Source organism: Felis catus, chromosome E1, assembly GCF_018350175.1.
Source record: "Felis catus isolate Fca126 chromosome E1, F.catus_Fca126_mat1.0, whole genome shotgun sequence".
In the NCBI taxonomy this organism is placed as follows: Eukaryota; Metazoa; Chordata; class Mammalia; order Carnivora; family Felidae; genus Felis; species Felis catus.
Genome location: NC_058381.1, coordinates 17,994,858 through 18,015,912, shown reverse-complemented (window position 1 = coordinate 18,015,912; position 21,055 = coordinate 17,994,858). Strand labels below are relative to the sequence as shown.

At 41.6% G+C, this 21,055-nt stretch overlaps 1 protein-coding gene and 1 pseudogene across 2 annotated transcripts in view; one reads left to right on the top strand and one right to left on the bottom strand.

Moving 5' to 3' along the window:
* The window catches only part of FAM222B (family with sequence similarity 222 member B), a 76,949-nt gene that overhangs the window by 20,064 nt on the left and 35,830 nt on the right, over window positions 1-21,055 (bottom strand). The gene's annotated exons all lie outside the window — the stretch shown is intronic.
* On the top strand, window positions 12,411-12,635 carry LOC123382081 (annotated as a pseudogene).

The following is a 21,055-nucleotide window of genomic DNA, read 5'->3' as shown; positions in this document are numbered from 1 at the left end:
TGTAGAAACTGGTTCTGAATCAGAAAGTTTCAAATTATTATTCAGATGAGATGTAATTCAGCAAATATGTTACAATTTGTGGCAATTTTTAATCTTCAAAGCCCAAGTCTCATACAAGTCCATGAAAAGCTGCCCAGTGACAGAGAAACAATGATCTCACATCTAGATGGAAAAACTGAGGCAAAAGACCCAAACTGTTTTTTTAAAGGGGAAATCTGTTGGAGCGCCTGGGTGGCTCAGTGGGTTGAACGTCACTTTGTAAATTTTTTTTTTTTAATGTTTATTTACTTTTGACAGAGAGAAACACAGAATATGAGCAGCAGAAGGGCAGAGACAGAGGGAGACACAGAATTCGAACCAGGCTCCAGGCTCTGAGCTGTCAGCACAGAGCCCGATGCGGGGCTTGAACTCACAAACTATGAGCAGAAGTCAGATGCTCAACTGACTGAGCCACCCAGACACCCCAAATGTCTGACTCTTGATATCGGCTCAGATCATGATCTTGCAGTCCTGGGATCAAGTCTCACGTTGGGTTCTGGTTGAGCATGGAGCCTGCTTAAGATTCTCTCTCTCCCTCTGCCCCTCCTCTGCACACACTCTCAAAATAAACTTAAAAAAGAAAAAAAATGTTTAAAGGGAATCTGTTGAAAAGGTATCAAAGTTGGGTACAATTTTAAGTCTTAGGGTATCTACAAAGACCTTTAATAGGCCCTGATAGAGCCCAAAACAAGTCAGACCGCAGACAGGTATGATAAAAATTAAAAAGGCGGTTCCCCAGTTAGCTTCTGTAAACTTAGAGAGCCAACAGCCACAACACAGAAAAAGAATTTTAAGAATTTAGCAGGCTGTTAAAAACTTTCGGCAATCGTGTTTACAGAACAGCTAAACAAGTTGCTTATTCATGCCCTTTCTCATCTCCTCAACTGCACAAGGTACAACAGAAGCTAGATTTCTCTAGTGACCCAGAATCACCTCACCAGAGAGCAGGCCCTCTAGCCCAGTCTATAGTCCAACTTTCAAGTCTGAAGGGGGACAGGAATTGAAGAGGCTTAAGGGAAGACACTTGGCTGGCTCCATTCTGGGTATGTAACTACAAGGTGTTATTCTGAAACAAGTCTAGGTGAGAGTGTTTGAATCCACGTGTGCCTATGTTTCCTAACCCTGGTACAGAGGTGTCTTTCTTTTCTGGGTCTAAAGTGCCTCATTAAAGCTCACTACTGGGTTTAGAAATTTCAAGACACATTCATATCAATATTTTTGCTATGTGGGGCACCTGGTGGCTCAGTCAGTTAAGCATCTGACTCCTGATTTTGGCTCAGGTCATGAACTCATGGTTTCTGAGTTCAAGCCCCGAATCGAGCTCTCTGCTCCCACTGCGGAACCTGCTTGGGATTCTCTCTCTCCTCGCTCTCTGCCCCTCCCCCGACTCTGTCTCTAAAAATACATAAATAAACATTAAAAAAAATTTTGCTATGTAATAACATTGATTTACAATACTTAAGAGGGTAGTTTATCAAAACTGCAAAGAATAGCTTAAATGAAATTTTGAACAGGTGTTGAAGAGTTATGAATAGAAGCAGTGAAAAAGACATGATCCACAGCAACATATGAATCCATGTAAGGGGAGTGAAGACATGGCTCCCACCAAAGTTGTGTGGAGAAACATAAGCAACTACAAATATAAAGACAGTGCGCCTAGGTGGCTCAGTCGCTTGAGCGTCAGACTTAGGCTCAGGTCATGATCTCACAGTTCGTGAGTTTGAGCCCTGTCTCCAGCTGTGCGCTGATAGCTCAGAGCCTGAAGCCTCTTTGGATCCTTGGTCTTCTCCTTTCTCTCTGCCCCTCCCTCGCTGGTGCTTGGTCTCTCTCTCTCTCTCTCTCTCAAAAACAAACATTAAAAAAGAATTTTAAGAAACAGTACAACTATCTAATAATTAAAGAAATGTAAATTAAATGGAATGAGATTTTATTTTTTGCTTATAAAATGGCAAAATGTTTGGAAAAAACCTAAAACTCAGAGTCAAGGATATAGTGATGAGTCACTAAAATGACATGTTTAAATTGATAGATACATTCTTACTGGAAATTAGCATAAACAGTTTTTAATTTTCTAATTTTTTTTTTAATTTTGAGAGAGAGCGAGCGAGAGCGAGCACACAAATAGGGGAGGGGAAGGGAGAAGGTGAGAGAGAATCCAAAGCAGGATCTCACTATAGTGAGAGACAGAATCCAAAGCCCCAATGTGGGGCTCAAATTCATGAACCTCCAGATCATGACCTGAGCTGAAATTAAGAGTTTGATGCTTAACCAACTGAGACATCCAGGCGCCTCAGCACAGTTTCTTAAATATTCATATTCCTTTTTTTTTTAATTTTTTTTTTAACATTTATTTATTTTTGAGACAGACAGAGACAGAGCATGAGCAGGGGAGGGTCAGAGAGGGCGACTCAGAATCCGAAACAGGCTCCAGCCTCTGAGCTGTCAGCCCAGAGCCCGATGCGGGGCTCGAACTCACGGACCACGAGATCATGACCTGAGCCGAAGTTGGACGCCCAACCGACTGAGCCACCCAGGCGCCCCAAAATATTCATATTCTTTGATACAGTAACCATACTTCTAAAATCTAACTTAAGGAACTGGGGCATTTGGCTCAGTCAGTAAAGCATGTGACTCAATCTCGGGGTCTTGAGTTCATGCCCCATGTTGGGCATGGAGCCTGCTTAAAAACAAAAACGAGACAAAAATAAAAATAAAAGCTAACCTAAGGAACAGAGATGCAAACAAAAATTTACATATTATTCTCTTCACTCTGGTGTTCCAGTAAAAACTGGAAACAAATCTAAATGTCTAAAAGTAGGAGTGCCCGGTGGCTCAGTTGGTTAGGCTTCTGACTCTTGATTCAGCTCAGGTTATGATCTCATGGTTTGTGGGATTGAGCCCCGCATCGGGCTCTGTGCCCATAGTGCAGATTCTCTGTCCCTCTCTCTCTGCATCTCCCCCACTCGCTCTGTCAAATAAACTTTGAAAAAAAAAATGTAAAATGTCTAAAAGGAAATGGCTACATAAATTATGGGATATTCATCTAATGAAGTTAGCATGAGCTTCCCAATTTAAAGAAAAATTTCTTTAATGTGTATTCATTTCTGAGAGAGAGAGAGCGTGCACACGTATACTCAAACGAGTGGGGGAGGGGCAAGGAGAAAGGGAGACACAGAATGTAAAGCAGACTCCAGGCTCTGAGCTGTCAGCACAGAGCCCTACATGGGGCTCGAACTCATGAAGCGTGAGATCATGACCTGAGCTGAAGTCGGACACTTAACCAACTGAGTCACCCAGGGGCCCCAGAGCCTCCCAATTTAAAAAAAAAAAAAAAAAAAAAAAAGATTTATTTTTGAGAAAGAGAGAGCACTTGCAGGGGAGGGGCAGTGACAGAGAGGGTGAAACAGAATCCAAAGCAGGCTCCAGGCTCTAAGCTGGCAGCACACAGCCTGAGGCAGAGCTCCAACTCACAAACTGTGAGATCATAACCTGAGCTGAAGTCGGACACTTAACCGACTGAACCTCAGAAGCCCCCCAATTTTAAAAAAATGTTTATATTTATTTTTCAGAGAGAGAGAGAGCAGGGGAGGGGCAGAGAAGCGGTGGGGGGGGGGGCACAGAGAATCCGAAGTGGGCTCCATGCTGACAGCAGAGAGCCCAATGCAGGGTTTGAACCCGCAAACCATGAGATCATGACCTGAGCCGTAGCCGGATGCTTAACCAACCGAGCCACCCAGTCATCCCTGTGACCAGTCTTTTTTTTTTAAAAACAATGAATTAGGGGCACCTGGGTGGCTCAGTCGGTTAAGCATCCGACTACAGCTCAGGTCATGATCTCACGGTTTGTAGGTTCAAGCCCTGCATCGGGCTCTGTGCTGACAGCTCAGAGCCTGGAGCCTGCTTCACATTCTGTGTGTCTCCCCACCCCTCCCACCTTGTGCACACTCTCTCTCTCTCAAAACTAAACATTAACAAAAAAAAATTTTTTTAATTAAGAAATTCAGTCAAAAATGCTTATTGTTTCATGATTCTCGTTTCAATTATCTCAATTATATGTGTGTATTTATTGGGAGTGCAATCCCTACTGTGAACATAGACAAAAATGTTTGAAAAACATGGCACTATGCCATAGCTGCCTCTCATGTCAGTATTTACTGACCACCTATCATATCCCTCTTCTTACACTATTATATACAACAAAAACATATAATTCTAAGCCACAGTTTTGCTTAAGTGTGAATGTAATTATTGACTTTCCTATGGATTTGGGGAATTGCCTGTCCCAGATCAGCACTGCACTAGAACTCTAGTATACGTTGGCTAGCCTAACACTTAGCAATCATTTCTTAGTGAAAAATCCTTTCAAGGTGAACTATAAAGCCAGCAACTATAACCAAGGTAAGAATGCGCTGGGCACAAAGGCAAGAAAGACTTTATGTTCAACTTGTCAGATTTTTTTTTTTTTTCAGGGAAAAGTTGTATGAATTTACACTGAGGAAACTATATCCAAGAATAATACAAGTAACGATTAATTTTTTTTTTCTTTTTCAACATTTTTTTTTAATTTTATTTTTGGGACAGAGAGAGACAGAGCATGAACGGGGGAGGGGCAGAGAGAGAGGGAGACACAGAATCGGAAACAGACTCCAGGCTCTGAGCCATCAGCCCAGAGCCCGACGCGGGGCTCGAACTACAAGTAACGATTAAATAACGTTCTCTCTCATTCTCAAACAATCCTGGCACAGAAAACCCTGTCCCTCCCATCCTAATGCTGTTCCCTGAATGTTAGAAGTAAACTCGAACTCTGAACCTACTTCAACTCATACCTTTTCAAAGTCAGCTTCCATTTGGACACTGCCATGACAGCATTTGGAAGCTGGGCATCATAGACTCCACCCAGGTCTCTGACAGGAAATACCCCTCTGCTTTCTCAGGTGTTTTAAATTTGGGCGGGGTTGGGGGGTGGGAAGCCAGACTCCTACCTTTCAATGCCACGCATCTACTATATCCACTATATATTCATTTCGTCTGCTACTTTGTCAGAACTTGTTCTCTGTACACAATACCTTGAGTTTATGTGCCTTACATATCTAGTGAAGTTTCAGAAAGGCTAACAGATTCAGTGCCGACAGGGAACAAAGTTTTACTTATAGTTAACATATTGCCATCCAGGGTTAGTTTGACAGTAGGCAGATTTTAAGGTAAGAGGAGAAACGAAGCATAATTGCTATCTTAATACATTCTGTTCATTTAGGCCCTCCCTTCTTCTCTGCTAGTGGGAGTAGAGGACAGGAGTAGAGGACCATGAGGAATCCTGATGTGTAACAATTTTGGGTGAGGGCTTCTGTAGCCTCAGTAAAAATCGAAAGATCTTACCTTGCTGTTTCATTGAGATTCACTATAACCTGAAGCTTTCTGGCTCACACTCCACATACCCAAGGAATTACCAGGTTTCTGAAGCTAAAGGGTCTATGAAAGTAGTAGAGACTGCTAAGTCTCGAAAGCACCCAGGAACTGAAAGCCTACTGAACAGGAGCACCTCCTCCTTCTACATCCTACAAGCCCCTGCAACTAGCTAATGATGTGGCATACTGGTTCAATCCACAGGAAGATGAGAGAATAGAGACAGGGAGCCTGGGTGGCTCAGTCGGTTATGTGTCTGAGTTCGACTCAGGTCATGATCTCACGGTTCGTGGGTTCGAGCCCCACATCGGGCTCTGTGCTGACAGCTCAGAGCCTGGGGCCTGCTTCAGATTCTGTGTCTCCCTCTCTCTCTGCCCCTCCCTGGCTTGCGCTGGCGCTCTCTCTCTCTCTCTCTCTCTCTCTCTCTCTCTCAAATAAATAAGCATTAAAAAAAATAAAAGAGAGAGAACAGAGAGTTCCTGCTGGAAGAGTATTTTACAGCTAAACGCCCACTGAAATAAAATTCTGAACTTAGGTTTAAGAGGCTTCCTTATTCCAGGAACTGCCTTGTAAAACAAAATAAAAACAAAGTAGTCCTTTAAACATCTCAAAGATTCAAAGTACACAACTCATACACTGATCAGCAGAATTCTTTTGCTCCTTTCTGTAGCTGTGAAAAATTCCATAATCACTCAGCACTGTTTTTGTTTGTTTGTTTTTTTAATCAGTGTGTGGCTGGTTCTAACTGGTCAAATATGTGTCTTATACCATATTAAGCCCCACCCAAACAAAGCAATTTAACTCAAGATTACTTTAGCATTGAATAAATCAGGGAAAAAATTATAGATGTTTTATCCTACAGATGTCCAAATGATGTGCTTTCCTTTATCTCAAAGATACCTCAAAGAAATATGACTAACACTACCCAAATTAACATCTATGACAGGAGCAGAAAACAAAAGTACCCAACTCTTCTATTCCTGGTACACTGCTTCCTTCACTCAGTGTACCCATTCACTCTCCTAATTTCTCCTCTGTAAATTCTCTCCATGGCCTCCCTCACCAACTGAATGTCCTCACCAACCTTCACCCTTTTCCCTCTGTTAAATCACTTTAACTAGATTGGAAATAGAAGGTACCCAAACAGAGTAAGGATGGCAGCCATAAAGTGGTGGGGGGCCCACTATGGTGTGAGAGCATCCCCAGAGGGATGCAGTGACTACTCCACCATCTAACAGCAATGAGCCCCAATACGGTCAAATCAGATCCTGATTTCTAGATACCTGGTTTCCAAATCTCTCTACTAACAGGAACAGAGGCTCTTTGGAGAAATGGCTGAGGCACAGAAATGACTCTGGAAGATCTCATTGTGCAGGAAAGGAAGGAAGTGCTCAAAGACTAACGGTGACATGTCAAAGGAACACAGAAGCTTTAGGATATTCAACTGGTGAGGGAAACCTCTGAAAGAGAAGTTTACACAGTAGAAACCAAAAAGAACAACGAATAGGTACATGAGTGAAGGAAGCATGTCCTAGCAATAGAAGAATTATGAACTCTTGTTTTCTACCACTGTTCATAAGATGTTAGTTTGGGGAGTATCAGCCAATCTTTTGAAATAAAAGGACAGTGGGGCACCTGGGTGGCTCAGTCAGTTAAGTGTCTGACTTCGGCCCAGGTCATGATCCCGCGGTTCGTGGGTTTGAGTCCCACGTCGGGCTCTGTGCTGACAGGCTCAGAGCCTGGAGCCTGTTTCGGATTCTGTGTCTCCTTCTCTTTCTGCCCCTCCCCCACTCTGTTTCTCTATCTCCCAAAAATAAACATTAAAAAAAATTATTTATGAAATAAAAGGACAGCAAATCATTTGATAATCTTTAGGATTAAACATATAATTTTTTCCTGATATACTGACAAATTCTGGGATAATGTGAACATCAAACAAATAATGATAAAAGATTATATTCTACTGAATAAAATAGAAAATCCATAATGTATCAAGAAGTTGAATATTCTTTTTTTCTTTTCAAAAGTTTTTAATGTTTATTTATTTTTGAGAGAGAGAGACAGAGCATGAATGGGGGAGGGTCAGAGAGAGAGGGAGACACAGAATCCGAAGCAGGCTCCCCCGACGCAGGGCTCCAACTCACAGAGCATGAGATCATGACCTGAGCCAAAGTCAGAAGCTCAACCGACTGAGCCACCCAGGTGCCTCTGAATAACTATTCTTATAACCTGAAAACTAATGTAACATTGTACATCAACTATACTCAAATTACCCTTGGTGGCTCAGTTGGTTGAGTGGCAGACTTTGGCTCAGGTCATGATTTCACCATTTGTGAGTTCAAGTCCCATATTGGGCTCTGTGCTGACAGCTCAGTCAGAGCCTGGAGCCTGCTTCGGATTCTGTGTCTCCCTCTCTCTCTGCCCCTCCCCCGCTCATGATCTCTCTCTCTCTCTCTCTCTCTCTCTCTCTCTCCCCCCCCCCTCAAAAATAAATAAAACATTTTTTAAAAAGTTAAAAAAAAAAAGAAAATCATGAGTCCATACTAATGTAAATATATAAAGTAATAAATTGAAAGGGTGGAGAGAAACAGGATACTTGCAGAGTTTCAAAGTATCTCCTTCCAAAATACTTACTAATTACAAAGGGAAAAAGAGTAACTTTACACTAGAAATGCCTAGCAGGCACCACCTTAATCAAGTGATTGAACATTACCAGTAATAGGACACACAAAAATTCTGCACTTCTTGAAATTATGCAATGAAATTATGCATTACTCGTAATATTCCTGCTGAAGATATATAACCTAAATTAAACATGAGGAAACACCAGGCAACCCTAAATTTAGGGACTTTCTACAAATTAACTGTCAGAAGTATTAAAGTCATGAAAGTCAAAGGCCTGAAGAACTGTTCCAGACTGAAGGAGACCAAGAATATACAACAAATAAATGCAATGTGTGGGGCACTTGGCTGGCCTCAGTTAGCAGAGCAGGTGACTCTGGATTTCAGGGTTACGAATTCGAGCTCCAAGTTGGGAGCAGAGTTTACTTAAAAAGAAAAAAAAAAGTAAAATAAATTTAAAAATGCAATGTGTGGGGTGCCTAGGTGGCTCAGTTGATTGAGCATCTGACCTTGGCTCAGGTCATGACCTCACGATTTGTGAGCTCAAGTCCCACATGGGGCTCACTGATGTCAGCACAGAGCCTGCTTCAGATCCTCTGTCCACCTCTCTCTCTGCTCCTCCCCCATTCATGCTCTCTCTCAAAAATAAACATTAAAAAAAAATGCAACATGTGATCCTGAACTGGATCCTTACTGAAATGAAACACATTACTCATACAAACAACAACATCTGGGGTGGCTTGATGGCTCAGTTAGTGAAGCAACCAACTCTTTTTTTTTTTTTTTTTTGATGTTTTATTTATTTTTGAGAGAGACTGAGCATGAGTGGGGGAGGGGCAGAGAGCAAGAGACAGAATCTGAAGCAGTCTCCAGACCCTGAGCTGTCAGCACAGAGCCCGACATGGGGCTTGAACTCATGAGCTGTGAGATCATGACCTGAGCTGAAGTTGGATGCTCAACCGACTGAGCCACCCAGATGCCCCCAATCAACTCTTGCATCATGATCTCGAAGTTGGTGGATTCCAGCCTTTGGTCTGGTTCTACACGGACCGTGTGGAGCCTGCTTGAGATATTCTCATTCATTCTCTCTCTCTCTCTCTCTCTCTCTCTCTCTCTCTCTCTCTCTCTCTCTCCCCCCTTCCCCCCTCCCTGTCTCTCTGCCCCTCCCCTGCTCATGCACACATCACCACAAACTCTCTCTCTTGCTCAAAAACAAACTTTAAGACAAAACAAAACGGGGCGCCTGGGTGGCTCTTGAGATATTCTCATTCTCATTCTCTCTCTCTCTCTCTCTCTCTCTCTCTCTCTCTCTCTCTCTCCCCCCCCCTTCCCCCCTCCCTGTCTCTCTGCCCCTCCCCTGCTCATGCACACATCACCACAAACTCTCTCTCTCTTGCTCAAAAACAAACTTTAAGACAAAACAAAACGGGGCGTCTGGGTGGCTCAGTCGGTTAAGCGGCCGACTTCAGCTCAGGTCATGATCTCGTGGTCCGTGAGTTTGAGCCCCGTGTCGGGCTCTGTGCTGACAGCTCAGAGCCTGAAGCCTGTTTCAGATTCTGTGTCTCCCTCTCTCTGACCCTCCCCCGTTCATGCTGTCTCTCTCTGTCTCAAAAATAAATAAACGTTAAAAAACAAAACAAAACAAAACAACAACAAATAGCAACATCTGAGAGGGGTCTGAGAATGACAATAATGTATCAATGTTACTGATTTTGATGGTTTTATTGTGGTAATGCTGGATGGAGAGTGTCCTTGTTTGTTGTTGAGATAAAGACTAAAGTATTCTGATATGATGAAGCAATCAGGTCAAATGATCCAAGGAAGAAAAATATTCTTTGTACTATCAACTTTTCTGTAAATCTAAGATCGTTTCTACACATTTTATTTTAAAAACAAAACAAAAAATATGGGGTGCCTGGGTGGCTCAGGCAGTTAAGCATCCAAATCTTGATTTCAGTTCAGGTCACGATCTCAGGGTTGTGAGTTCAGTCCCTGTGTTTGGCTCCATGCAAGGCACAGAGGAGCTTACTTGAAAGAAAACAAAACAAAACAAAACAAAACAAAACAAAAAACAGGGGCGCCTGGGGGGCTCAGTCGGTAGGTTAAGCGTGCGACTTTGGCTCAAGTCATGATTGGTTCATGGGTTCAAGCCCCGCATTAGGTTCTGTGCTGACAGCTCAGAGCCTGGAGTCTGTCTCACATCCTGTGTCTCCCTTGTTCTCTGCCCCACCCCCCTTCATGCTATATCTTTTCTCTCTCAAAAATAAATAAAACATTTAAAAAAAATTTTGTAAGAAAAAAAATCAACAAAACAGGGGTGCCTAGGTGGCTTAGTTAAGTGTCCTACTCTTGATTTCGGCTCAGGTCATGTGTGGAGCCTGATGCAGGGCTCGATCTCTCCCTTTCTCTCTGCCCCTCTCTTGCTTGTTCTCTCTCTCTCAAAACAAATGAAGTTTACAATAAAATAAAATAAACAAAAAAGATAGTGTTGAAGTCTAGAAAGGGGGTGGGGGCTGGAGATCATAAAGAAGGGTTGGGAGAAAGTGGTCTCTTGGTAACTATTATCATTTCATCTTAATGCAGGTAACTTAGCTCTACACTGGTGAGTGCTGACATTTGGGGTTCTTGCCATCTGGAATAGGTTTCCTGTATCTTTCTGCCTCATCAACTTCCAATTTCTTTTCAACACTTACCTGAATAACATTTTCTCCAGTGTCTATATTTCAAATTATCCCCCAACCTCCACTCTGTTCTGGCAATGCTTCCACTGTGTGGCATTCAATGCAACCCTCTTAACCTAAAGATGGAGAATTTCAGGGGCGCCTGGGTGGCTCAGTCAATTAAGCATCCTACTTCAGCTCAGGTCATGATCTCGCAGTTTGTGGGTTTGAGCCCTGCCTCAGGCTCTGTGCCAAAAGCTCAGAGCCTGGATCCTGCTTCTGATCCTGTGTCTCCCTCTCTCTCTGCCCCTCCCCAGCCCCTCGTGCTCTCAGTCTCCCCAAAATAAATAAGATGTAAAAAACAAACAAAAAAGGAGAATTTCACTTCTGGAAAGGTTCCAAAAGAAATGTCTATCCTGAACAAGGTGCTGTTAACAACCCTCCGTTTTCAGGCCTGACATTCACTAACATTTCCACCAAGTTCAAGTTCATGTTTCAGTAAGAGTTTTGCAAGCAAGCCCTTTCTTTCTAAGCACACATCCTGAACCTCATCAATACTGCCTGCAAACCTCTATGCTCTAAGGGAAATCCTTGTTATACCTTCCAGAGTATAACAGAGTTATGACATTCTTTCCTCCGACCATACAAAAAGTTTCAAATGACATCATAAACTTTATCTCCAGACTTCCTGAAAACTACCCACTACAACCAGCTTCTCCACTTTCACACCAACAGCAGCTGGCAGGCAGTCTTGGGTTATTCTACAGCAAAGGTTTTTGGTAACAATCAATGAAGAGCTTTGAAGTAGTGCAAGGATGATGTTTATCACTCACCCTTTCCTCTTCTTTCCTTTTTAGTGTGATCAGGGAAGCTTTGGAGGAGAAACAACTGTATTACAGCTCTTCTCCAAGGAGCCATGAACTTTCTTCCCTTATTTCACACAAACACTAAGAAAAACAGATTCTTAAAATGCATTGCCACACTCCTTGGCCACTTATTCTCAACAAAACTTTTATGCAGCCACATCCATAAAGTATCTAAGGAGACTGACGAGCCCTTGCGAAGAGAGCCTAGTAACAAAGACACTAAGGTGAGCAAGGACATCTGAAATGAAAAAAACAGTAAGTTACCTTTAGATCTAGGAATAGCCCCAGCTTGGAACTGACTTTAGTCTTTCGCATGCCAAGAAGATCAGCTTTTACTTATAAGACCATTTACTTTCAGGGTTACCATCAAACAACATTGAAGGGAAAGTCTGAAGGAAAATAGCAAAGGGAGTTTGTCATCTTCAGATAAAGACAAACTATTCCTTTTATCCCTTTTTTTACCTAGCAAGGATGTTTCCAAAGATATTATGTATGCAACTTCCTACTAAAATAACAACTACAGGGGTGCCTGGGTGGCTCAGTCGGTTGAGCGTCCGACTTCGGCTCGGGTCATGATCTCACGGTCCGTGAGTTCGAGCCCCGCGTCTGGCTCTGTGCTGACAGCTCGGAGCCTGGAGCCTGTTTCAGATTCTGTGTCTCCCTCTCTCTGACCCTCCCCCGTTCATGCTCTGTCTCTCTCTGTCTCAAAAATAAATAAACGTTGAAAAAAAAATTTTTTTTAAATAAATAAAAATAAAATAACAACTACAATAAAAAAAATATTTTAGAGAGGCATCTTTGAGCTCTCCAGGTAGATACCATGAGCAAAGCTCACCCTTCCAAGTTAAAAAATTTATGGGCAAGAAATTATCATCAAAATTAAATGGTGGCAGACATGTCCAAGGAATATTGTAAGAGTTCGTTTTATGAATCTTGTGATGAATGAATGTGTGGAGATGGCAAATAATGAGCAACAGAATAATATTGGAAGGTGGTAATATGAGGAAATAGTACCATCATGTTAGAAGACTTGGAACGGGTATAAACAATGGGAGTGTTCACCGCAAGAAACCAACTGCTTCTACATGTCCCCTCTCCATAGCACCTGTTTTACTATAATATAAAAATAAGATCATGTGCATTTTCATACTGAACTATTTTGTTGAATAAACCTTTGTAATAGCCCAAATTTTTTTAAAAAAACATACTAAAATTCCTATAGCACTAACGAAATGTATCCTCAGTGTCCCACTGATTTTAAAAGTGCCCCAAACAAAAGTTTACTTCTGCATTTCGAAGAGAATTTCATAGGCAAGCAGAAGACTAAACGTCACCTTGCCAATTACTATAATCTTACAATAAGCACAAATTGCTGTGAATGACATTTAGTTCCATCTCACTCTATTCTCTTATGATAAGGAGCAATGAACTCAAGGGTCTGATCTCAGAATATAAAAAGCCATTAAGGCTGCTCCTGATAGCTTCTTTTAAAATATGATCCTACACAGCTCTTCAAAAGAAGGACAATATGTTTTAATTGTGAGATGAATTTTTACAATGCTTTGATCTCCTGTCTAAAAGAGGTCTGTAAAACGAAATAACTACAGTGGAGGAAGGGAGTAAAATGTGTCATTCTGGTTATTAAAATCCATCAAGTTCATACTTCAGCCTTGGGATAACTGCAGCCAAAAAACTGACTTGCAAGTAATTATCACCACTATCTGCAATAAAAGTTAATTGGACATAATTGAACTAACGCCCTAATCGGAGGGAAGCTGCAACTGGCAAACAGCCCACTCCTCCTGTTTCTTCAATCTGCAAATGAAACTGCTAATGATAATTTGTGGACAAACAAGAAATTGCTCTCATGGTTTCCCCAGTGCAAATCACTCAGCAATTCCAGCTAATGCCCAGCATGTTGAGCCAGGAGAAAAATCATTAACCAGTGCTTCCTTTGATAAAGATGAATTTTAACAATAACCAAGTCCATTAAGGCTGAGGGTTGCTGAGAATTGTTAAATTTCCCCTAAACACCCTAAGTAAGGCACTGTGGCCTGATCTCTATACACTGTATTATGCACTAGATGTGCCCTGTGCCACTACCATGTAGTACTAAGAAGAGACATTATACAAGGCCAGAAGCTACTATTACACTAATAATTTATCTTCTAAGAGAATCCTGGGTAATCTCATTTTTTATACAGGCAAATGGCATTGTTGATCTGCTTCAACAGCAAAGATTAAATTACTTCTGAATGGATTTTGGAGTTGATAGATCCCTGCTGCCTGACTCATCTGCCTTCAATTCTGGATAAGAGCTGCATCCTTTCCCCTGGAGTTTAGTACCACTCTCTGCTTTTCAACTGTGTCTACAGCCTAAGGGACTAACATTCCCCTAAGGTTATTTGTGGAATCTTAGGAAGCCATTCTGTTTTACAGAATGGGAAAATTGTAGTCTTTATATCAACAGTGACTTATAACGTGGGATGACACTGCTAAGGTGACAGAAAGGAAAAGAGAGGCGCCTAGGTGGCTCAGTCAGTTAAGCGTCTGACCCTTGATATCGGCTCAGGTCATGATCTCGTGGTTTGTGAGATTGAGCCCCATGTGGGCTCTGTGCTGACAGCTTGGAATTCTTTCTCTCCCTCCCTCACTCTCTCTCTCTGCCCCTCCCCCCCTGAAAAAAAAAAAACCTTAAAAAAAAAGTAAAAGAGAAAAGCAGGTGCACAATGCTCACTTCTGCTTACTTTTCCTCTGCCTCTTTTTTTATTTTTAAGTAATCTCTACACCCAACATGAACTTCAACTCACAGCCCTGAGATCAAGAGTTGCATACTCTACCAACTGAGCCAGCCAGGTGCCACCTCTCTGCTTATTTTTCTTATTTTATTTGGGCTCTATTCTGGCAAGGAGGTGGCTAGAAATTAATGCGTTCAGAATCTTTCCCAAAGCAGTACCTGGACAACCAGCTCATTTGGTACATTTTTTGTTAAAAGTTATTGGGGGGGGGGTTGAAAAAAAAAGTTATTTTAGAATGTTTCAGTTCACTCCTGCAGTCATTAAAATACACTTTCTGATGGAAATAGAGGAAAGCCTAGAAATAGCTCAGCCAAGATGTAAAAAAACAGAGGATCTAGAAGCTGTAATATGACTAAGTAAAGGGAAAAAGAGCTTAACCTGAAAAAGAGAACACTTAGTAGGAACATCCTTCATTCATTTGCTCTCTGAGCATCTGTGATGCACTAGGCACTGTGACAGTACTATTTTTTGGAAACAAAAATGAGAAATGTGATTAGTGTAGTCAATGTTTCACAGTATATATAAATATCAAATTATGTTGTATACCTTAAACTAATACAATGCTGTGTGTCAATTATATTTTGAAAAGAAAAAAAAAGTGGATAAAGTTGTTTGAAAACGAAAATAATGAAACAAATACTTCCAAGAACAGTGAGAAAGAAGGGAGAACAATAATATGGGTCACTGAAAGCCGAGCAAGAATTTACCAGATTGAGAAGGGTAAGCCACTCTAGGCAGAGAAAACTAGCATAATGAAAGGCATGCACAACTATGCTAGAAAACTACCATAACTAGGGGCTCCTGGGTGACTCAGTAGGTTAAGCATCCAATTCTTGATCTCAGCTCAGGTCCTTATCTCAGGGTCATGAGTTCAAGTCCCACATTGGGCTTCATGCTGGGTGTGAAGCCTACTTATAAAGAAAAGTAGCCTAACTAAATGTATGTTTGGGAAACCACAAGTGGTATAGTGTGAAGAGTTGGGTGCTGGATGTATGTGCCAAACCTGGAGACTGAGCCTGATGTGCCAAATTATGAAAAGCCTTACATTTCATACTAGAGGGACAAAACAACAGATTAAGAATAAAGCTGGGTTGGAGTCCCATGTTTCAAGGAGAGTAACATGATCAGATGTCTGTTTAAAAAAATTTTTTTTTAATGTGTATTTATTTTTAGAGAGAGAGAGAGAAACAGAGTGCGGGGGGCGGGGGCGGGGGGGGGGGGGTGGGACAGAGAGAGACAGAGACACAGAATCCGAAGCAGCTCCAGGCTCTGAGCTGTCAGCACAGAACCTGATGCGGGGCTCGACCTCACAGACCATGAGATCATGACCTGAGCCAAAATCAGATGCTCAACCAACTGAGCCACCCAGGTGCCCCTCAGATGTCTATTTTAAATAAATCTGCTGAAAATGTGAAAAACAAGAAATGGCAGAAATCAGTTAAGTGGCTATAGTGATTTCAAGGCAAGAGATGATGATCTTAAGCAAGGGTGCCGTAAGAGAGCCATCATACAAAGGAGGGAGTAGATTTCTTTCTTTTCTTTCTTTTCTTTCTTTCTTTCTTTCTTTCTTTCTTTCTTTCTTTCTTTCTTTCTTTCTTTCTTTCTTTTTCTTTCTTTCTTTCTCTTTCTTTCTTTTCTTTCTTTTCTTTCTTTTCTTCCTTCCTTCCTTCCTTCCTTCCTTTAAGGTTTTTTTTAATTTTAGGTAATCTCTACACCCAACGTGGGGTGCAAACTCACAAACCCAAGATCAAGAGTCACATGCTCCACCAACTCAGTCAGCCAGGTGCCCCTAGTAGATTTATATCTGAGCTCAAACACAGGTTAATAAAGGCTGAAGACAGGCAATTTTAGACTAACATAAACAACAATTTGAGCTTATTCAATAGTGGGCATACTAATAGAAATGCTGAAGCAAAAGGAATGACTATTCCTTAAGAATGATGGAAAATAATTTATTTTCAGTAACTAACAATTTGGAATAGATGACCATTAAACCAACTTCCAGATTCCAAGATTCTAAATCACTTACAAAGGTGATTATTTTACAAAGTCATTATGACTGCTTATTTTGTAGAAAGGTCTGTAATTTTCTAAGTGCTTTCACATGGATTCTCTCACTTGCTTTTCCCAAATACCCTATGAGATAGTTTGCACAGGGATCCTCAGTCCATTTTTCAGAGATAAAGTAGGAAAAGCTCATAAGTGCCTAGACTACAACCCCTAGCTCTGTGCTCTTTCCATTCTCATCACTGCCTCCAACAGTGTCACTGCTGAAAATCAATTCTGACAAATCATCCCTCTTTGGTCACTTGTTCCAGGGTCTATTTCAAAATCAGGAAATTCTGCATGTCTTATATTCATTGTCCAGAAGTTCCAGCCTATTCCTTTGTCCTCTTCTAGGTGAATAAGAGCTGGCCATCTATCTTATATAATGTTCCTTCATATTTGCATACTATAAAAAGTCTGTCACTTCCCTAATCCTGGCTAATTACCCCCAATTCCTTGAGGGTTTTTTTTTTCATATATTCTTTCCCTCCTTAAACTCGTCAAGTAATGTGATCCCCAATTTTGTACTAGCTCCAGGAAGACAATAAACTCTTCCCATAGACTCCAATTCTAATCCCCAGGTATCTATTAAAAGTACCTCTCCAAGTAATTCATACCAATATTTACTGAGAGCCTACAATGTAGCAAGACATTGTTCTAGGAGTGAGGGACTCAGCAAAGAAAAAAACAGACCAAAACTCATGCTTCCATTTTTACATGGTATAGAGTGGGAGGGTCAGACAAATTTAATGAATAGGTTAGTTACTCTCAAAAGTTGATAAATGCTACAAAAAGGAAAATAAAGCAGAATAAGAAGATGCGGAGTATTGGATGGGAGATAGCCATTCTAAATAGCATAGAGTGGTCCTCACTGAGAAACTGTAGTTCTCTCCATGGTTTATCTGCTAGTTTCAGTGCAAGACAGCAATATAGCTTTTAATTACATAACAGAATTTTTTTAAGCAATTAAACTATAACCAATACAGTTTTCCCCTCTCTCATTTCAAATTTAACTCTTAGACACTTGCACTTTTTAAAAATGTTTTTACTGGGGCGCCTGGGTGGCGCAGTCGGTTAAGCGTCCAACTTCAGCCAGGTCACGATCTCGCGGTCCGTGAGTTCGAGCCCCGCGTCAGGCTCTGGGCTGATGGCTCAGAGCCTGGAGCCTGTTTCCGATTCTGTGTCTCCCTCTCTCTCTGCCCCTCCCCCGTTCATGCTCTGTCTCTCTCTGTCCCAAAAATAAATAAAAATGTTGAAAAAAAATTTAAAAAAAAATGTTTTTACTTATTTTTGAGAGAGACAGAGAGACAGAGCAAGCAGGCAAGGGGAAGAGATAGAGGGGGACACAGAATCTGAAGCAGGCTCCAGGGTCTGAGCTGGCAGCACAGAGCCTGACACAGGGTTTGAACTTGTGAACCACGAGATCATGACCTGAGCTGAAGTTGGACGCTTAACCAACTGAGCCACCCAGGCACCCTGACACTTGCACTTTTAATAAAAAGCAATTCATCAACTTGTTTAGAAGAAAAAACCTTATTTCTGTGATGTAGAAATATTCTTCAAGCAATAATGCAACAAAATAATGCAAGTCTGCACAGACATGCACGAGTGCGTGCGTGCGCGCGCGCGCGCGCGCGCGCGCGCACACACACACACACACACACACACACACACACACACACACACCCTCTGACTTTGATTAAGGACTAGCATTTCCCTGGTTGAGCAATATTCTTTCTTAAGTAGCTGTGGAAAGCTCAGAGATGAGCAGATGTGGACAGACAGGCGGATGGAGGCAGTTGGTGGAAACAATTTAACAATTTCAAAGAATTACAGAATTGGTGTGCAGGCTTAAGTGGCATCAGCCTCTGACTTCAAAGTGCACTTGGAACAATCTCCCCAAAATGTACTATGAATGATAAGAATGATACATTTCATTTGGGACATTTGTTTAGCTTAGAGAAGAGGCAAAAATTAAAATACAGCTTCCTGAAAAAGCAACTTGTTCCAACTTAATTTTGCCATGGACCATGGAAACAAAGGACTTTTTTTTTTTCTTTTTAATTTTTTTTCAGTTTATTTATTTATTTTGGGGAAGGGTTAGAGAGAGAGGGGGAGAGAGAGAGAGAATTCCAAGCAGGCTCTGCACTATCAGCAAGAGCCCGGCATGGGGCTCGATATCATAAAATGTGAGACCATGACCCAAGTGGAAACCAAGAAGCCTGGTGCTGAGCCACCTGGGTACCCCCAAAGGAGTTTCCTTAAAAGGAAAGGTTCCTCTTGTCTCTCTGCAGAAATGTTCTAGCACACTATCACACTCCAATTGCACCATAACCTCACAGGGATTGAATGAAGCCTAAGTACTAAAATCCTTTGTAAAGCACTTTAGTGAATGCACAGTAACACTTAGCAGGACAGGTTAAAACCAAGATATGGGATTCTTCATTAATCGACTGGTCTTTCTGTTGAATGAAAAAGTTTCTAGGAGGATAAGATAAGCAAAAGGCAAACCAGAACCTTCACAGTTACAAAATTTATGTCTTCACAATAGTACAACCACTCCCAGCTGAACAGTTAGGTAATACATAAGGCCCATTCAGGAACCCAGGAAATGTGTCTTTTCCACTGATATACTGTGACCTGGGATGAGCTGCCTTTAACTTCTCATAGTCTTGATACCTCTTAACTTTCAAAATAGATTAAGTTTTATCCTTTACATAGTAAGTGATAAGTGGAATGCCAATGGAAAAAATGCTTTAGCTTTTGGAAGGAAAGAAGAAATTTAAGTTATGACTAATAACACTTATGCTTCTCCTCTGAAGCAACAGGGATGATGTCTAAATCTTCAATTCTGCAAGTGGCACAAAATCTTATTTTCTTTTTTTTTAAAAAATTTTTTTTCAACTTTTTTTTTTTTATTTTTGGGACAGAGAGAGACAGAGCATGAACGGGGGAGGGGCAGAGAGAGAGGGAGACACAGAATCATAAACAGGCTCCAGGCTCTGAGCCATCAGCCCAGAGCCTGACGCGGGGCTCAAACTCACGGACCGCGAGATCGTGACCTGGCTGAAGTCAGACGCTTAACCGACTGCGCCACCCAGGCGCCCCAATAAAATCTTATTTTCATTCAGATCAGCAACTGATCCTCAAAACCACTTTGCTGAGTGCAAAGAATTAGCAACTGGTCATGGAAACCTTGCTTTTTAAATCTGCTGTAATATTCAGTTGATCGAGAGAGAGAGAGAGAGAGAGAGAGGACATTTTCCCACCAAATAGCACTTAAAGAAATCCTGAGCTTTGAAATTTATAATGTATAGTACTTCTTTAATCACAACCTAGTATCTGACTTCTAAATGGATTTCATTTTGGCCAACAGTTCTCATCATTAGAGTATATACACAGTGTTAAGAGGAGGGGTTTACTTTAATAACACTTCTTTGGCTTGTCCATCTGTGGCCTGACCACATATGATGAATGACTGGCAAATACCATGGGGCCAGAAGATGCCAAGAAAGAAGGCATGCTAGTATCAAAAGCTAGTTTATCTATGATCTACTTGAAAGATCTCAATTCTCCCTAGGACTCCATGTAATTAGGTGACAAGGGCCAAAGTCTTAAAAAATAAACAGGGGGCTCCTGGATGGCTCCATTGGTTAGGCATCTGACTTTGGCTCAGGTCATGATTTCACAGGTCATGAGTTCGAGCCCTGCATCAGGCTCTGCACTGCCAGCTCAGAGCCTGGAGGCTGCTTTGAATTCTGTGTTTCCCACCCTCTTGCACTGTTGGTGGGAATGCAAATTGGTGCAGCCGCTCTGGAAAGCAGTGTGGAGGTTCCTCAGAAAATTAAAAATAGACCTACCCTATGACCCAGCAATAGCACTGCTAGGAATTTATCCAAGGGATACAGGAGTACTGATGCATAGGGCCACTTGTACCCCAATGTTCATAGCAGCACTCTCAACAATAGCCAAATTATGGAAAGAGCCTAAATGTCCATCAACTGATGAATGGATAAAGAAATTGTGGTTTATATACACAATGGAATATTACGTGGCAATGAGAAAAAATGAAATATGGCCTTTTGTAGCAACGTGGATGGAACTGGAGAGTGTGATGCTAAGTGAAATAAGCCATACAGAGAAAGACAGATACCATATGGTTTCACTCTTATGTGGATCCTGAGAAACTTAACAGGAACCCATGGGGGAGGGGAAGGAAAAAAAAAAAAACAGGTTAGAGTGGGAGAGAGCCAAAGCATAAGAGACTCTTAAAAACTGAGAACAAACTGAGGGTTGATGGGGGGTGGGAGGGAGGAGAGGGTGGGTGGTGGGTATTGAGGAGGGCACCTTTTGGGATGAGCACTGGGTGTTGTATGGAAACCAATTTGTCAATAAATTTCATAAAAAAAAAAAAAAAAGAATTCTGTGTTCCCCACTCTCTCTCTGCCCCTCCTCCCCCACACTCTCTCTCTTAAAAATAAATAAACATTAAAAAAAAAATTAGGGGTGCCTGGGTGGCTCAGTTGGTTAAGCGTCCAATTTTGGCTCAGGTCATGATCTCACAGTTCCTAAGTTCGAGCCCCGCACTGGGCTCTGTGCTGACAGCTCAGAGTCTGGAGCC